At 38.3% G+C, this 4,473-nt stretch overlaps 1 pseudogene across 1 annotated transcript; it reads right to left on the minus strand.

Annotated features, from left to right (window-relative positions):
* Positions 1–472: 472 nt before the first annotated feature.
* On the minus strand, positions 473–2,543 carry LOC308458856 (dynactin subunit 6-like; annotated as a pseudogene). The gene is made up of 2 exons: positions 2,195–2,543; positions 473–697 (listed from the first exon to the last, which is right to left on the minus strand). The product of its transcript is annotated as a dynactin subunit 6-like (transcript).
* Between the last annotated feature and the right edge of the window lie 1,930 nt (positions 2,544–4,473).

Genomic DNA, 4,473 nt, shown 5'->3' on the forward strand with positions numbered 1-4,473 from the left:
CATATGCTTTTGCCGGTTGTCTTCCCATCACCATCTTATAGTTGCCATAACTCTTGGAAATATATTATGTCTCTATTTATTGTTATGTTTTATTCTTTCCTTAAGTTATTCATCTCACAGCTTTACAAATCTCTGTCTAATATCTTGTTGTTGGTTCTACCCATCTGCTGTTCTTATGTTCAGATGTGTTTTTGTAGATGTGTTAAGTGCTGTGTGCTAGGCATGCTACTAAATCATAGTAATCCCATTGAAGACAATAAAAAAAATCCGTGGGAATTACTTCCAAGCAATGTATTTAGGATCAAGGCAGCAGCCACATAGAATAAAAGACAGAATAAGAAAAGTTTGCTTCCACCACCACCACCACCACCATTTTAATAAATAAAATGGAATGAATGAGTGAGTGAGTTCTTGAAGACACATAGTCCTGAAAGCTCTGCAGTTTTGGTAACCGCACAGGTTTTGTGTATCTTCAGCTCTTCACAGCAGTAGAGGCTGGTTTCATGGCTTTTTAAAGATGACGATAGTTTGGCAGGATTTTCATTAGGAAGTCCAGCTGCAATGTTTGTGGCTGTGGCTGTGGCTGCTCAGTCTGCATTCACCAAAGACATTCAGCTCAGTAGATTATTGTTTTCTCAGGATGACTTCGTAGGACTTCGCAGCAGCCTCCAATGATGCTGTCACATGTCAATATCACGTTCCTACCAATTAATTAAAAGAATTTAAGGATTTATCAGAAAAGTTACCGACATGGATACAATATCATCATTTGAACAAAGTGTTTAAGAAAGATAGGATACGAGAGTTTGGGGAACAAACATCACAGTTGGAGAGAGATCTGTTGGAATGTAATGTTTAAGTGCTGACTAAAATGTATAAGATACTATTGGGATGGGAGACAAAGGATGAGCAAGTAAAATCCTCAAGGATACAATGGGCAATACATATTGGTTATACAGTAATATAGATATGGAAGCGTGGGAACGATTGTGGAATACGGATATAAAATTCAGATCATGCTATGGTTTAAGACAGGGGTCAGCAAACTTTTTCAGGAGGGGGCCGGTCCACTGTCCCTCAGACCTTGTGGAGGGCCGGACCCCCCCCCCGAAAGGACACCCCCCCCGCCGCCGCCACTCATGCTGCAGCCGCCAACCCTGAAGGAAGGGGCGTTGCCCAGAGGCATCCGCAGCTTTGGATTGGCTGCAGGGGCTTCCTGTGACCAATCCGAAGCCGCGCCAGCATCACCATCCACCCAGAGGCATCCACAGCTTCAGATTGGCTTCAGGAGCTTCCTGCAGCCAATCTGAAGCTGTGCCAGCGTAACGAAAATCAGTCCCTGTGCGGCGAGGCCTCCATGCCACACCAGTTTAGCGTGGGGACTGAGTGGGCGGCAGGGTCTGCAGGGTCCACGGGCCGGATTTACAAGCCCAGTGGGCCATAATTTGCCGACCCCTGGTATAAGAGAAAATTATATGAAAATGTTATATCAATGGTATAACACCGAGTAATTTGGCAAAAATGTATAAATCAAAATCAACTAAGTATTGGAAATGTAAAGAAAAGTAAGGTTCTTTTTCTTATATGTCTAAGTTAAAGCTTACTGGGAAATGATATATAATGAACTGAAAAAGTTGTTTAAAATAATGTTTGTAAAAAAAAACCAACCCAAAAATAAACCCTAGAAGCTTTCCTTATAGCTTGGGTAGCTTATAACTACCCAAACTGTATAGAAATTTATTCATACAGCGACAAGAATATTTGCCCAAAAGTGGAAAGAATAAGTCGTCCCAACGAAAGAATAATGGATACAAAAACTTGTGGAATATGGAGGAATGGCGAAACTTACTGGAAAAATAAGAAATCAAGATAGCAGACTTTTTAATAAAAGAATGGAAATGGTTTATTGAATATTTACAATATTGAATATTTACAAACAAACTAAACAGATAAGAACATTGGCAAGATTATTGTAATAACCTGCAGTTTTATAAGAGTATACATTTAAAGTAGACAAATAAATGATTAAGTTAAGTTAATTTGGAATATGCAGAAAATATGAAAAACAAATGTAAGGAAGCGCAGAAAGAGGAGGCAGGAAGTCAAGTTTTGAAATGTTAAAATGATTGTAAAATTATTGAAATGTATAAAATTAAAAATCATAAATAATAATTATATATATATAAAAGATCACGTTCCTACCTACAAATGCTTTGAAGTCAATTACATTGTAGTCTCCCATTTTCATTGCCTGAAAATACAGCCAACTTCAAAGATGTTGTTGGTGCCAATGATCATTGGTTTGGCTCCCACCTGCTCTGCATCAGGGGTAATGTTTTCAGGATAGCCATTTATGATAATTGTCTTTTCTTCTATGATGTTACATTCCCCAATTATTGGCGCAGCTTCTGCAATGATCCACGCTTTGGGGTGAATCACTGTCTAGGCCCAGTTGTCACCTCACCCTTGATTTAACTCTGCACACAGACAACAGCTCCACTATTCTGTGCCTTCTCCGCCATCTTGTCCAGCCTCTCATCCATTGTTCCAAAAGTTTGCTTTTGGGGTATCTGCATGTTATTTAAATGTGGTACAAATATTACAACGTTATAAGATTTTTCTTTAGGAAATCTTTGAAAAATAGGATCTTTAGATTGTTAATCATCTGAGGTTAAGGAATATTTGGCCACCTGGGCTTTTGATTCAATAGCATTTTAATTCAACGAAACCCAGAAGTGGTAGCAACCACATCAGATTTCATAGCTTTTAAAACTGAAATGACAAAAGAAATTAATAAAAAAGTGTATCTCTGAACTCTAGTTCTAATCTGCTTTGCAGATTAGCATCCTAAAGGATAGAATTAATGGCTTTTTTAAAAAATGCCATTTTCTGTTTTAAAGATTAGCACAAGGAAGAGGCAATGCAGTTTTCAGTAACCCAACAACTTTCCTTTCTTTTCCTTTTGTATTTTACTCCAAGATACATTATCAGATGCCCAGGATAGCTAGAATACAGCTATTTCAGATGACAGCTCTCAGTCCCTGCCCATAAGGAGCTCCACAAACACATCAAATGCAGAAACTCCAACCACTTTGCACAAGCAAGAGCCTTTAATTTCTGAATCACTACTTGTACACATGCTCCAGTTGGACTTGAATAGGAGCAGCATTTGATAAATTACATCCTTTTCAGTGGGCCCCTCTCTTTCTTTGGAATTCATACATCTTTCTGAAGTTGTTTCATGGCGCATCCTTCTGAAGTACTGTAGCTTTTGTGGTTTTTAGTCAATGAATAATGGCACAGCACTCTCCACTTTCAGCCTTGAAGTGAACTCTCTACTTGGCCTTAATAAATGCTCAAAGTAACACCAAACTGCCAGTAATAACAGATTCGGTTCTATATGTGTAATATTTTCCAGCACCAATTTCTAGTGTTTTTCTTCCTATTGTTTTACAACCCCGCTAATTTTAACGCTTTTTTTCACCCCTCATTTTCAAGCCATTGTTCCCTAATCACAGCAAGATCCCCAAGATAATTATAGATACGATCACTTTTGTGTGGTCAGAAGTTGAACTCTAAACCCTCAGGCCCCAATAAACCCCCGAGGTATGCTGAAATTCATAATAACCCTTGGTTCATTTTGCCATATTACTTAATTAATCCAGCTGCTCCAGACTTGCATTACTAGATATTAAAACAACTTGTCAATCTGTAATTGCAGATCTCCTTCCTCCCCCTTTTTATCTAATTCAGTTGTGTTATATTAAGTCAGTCTCTTCCCTGCACTCAGTCTCTTTGTTTCATTAACTTCTAATAGAAATGCATTTGATAAAATGACTTGGAGTAGAACTGCAATCTGGCCGGCATGGACGGTGAGGTCCGTATTTATGAAACCTTATATATACTTGGGAACTGCACTAAAACATTATTGCAAAATACAGTAGAATATTATACAAGAAGAATATGGGAAATAATGTCATTCCATCCCCCTCCCAAAAGAGATATGCACTGATGAAACTTTGTATTCTTCCTTTTATATATTTTGCTTTTACATAAATGTATGGCTTTTGTGACATACAGAATTGCCCACTGTGTCAGTTCAAGCATCTTTTACAGTTTTTCAATGGACACTGAACACCCATCTCAGAAGGATTCCCTTGCCATGCATATGCAAATTCAGTGTAAAATGAATGGAGAAGATGGTATATTCACATCTCTGTCCAAAAGAGGACATGAACATTTAAACATTGGCGATTGGCTTACGCCTAAGATAACACATTCATCTGATTGGTTCACACATCCTTATGCATCACCTGATTCCTTTCACCACTTGATCAATTGCAGCTAAACTTATTTGAAAAATGTTACTGCAGTCATATTATCTGTGGTGTTTAATCTGTGAAGGCTTATTCATATATGCAGGTCACCACTTGATGCCGTAGTGATCAAGTGATAATCATGCATGTAGGAACC

This window comes from Podarcis pityusensis (genome assembly GCF_964106645.2).
Source record: "Podarcis pityusensis genome assembly, chromosome: 11".
In the NCBI taxonomy this organism is placed as follows: Eukaryota; Metazoa; Chordata; class Lepidosauria; order Squamata; family Lacertidae; genus Podarcis; species Podarcis pityusensis.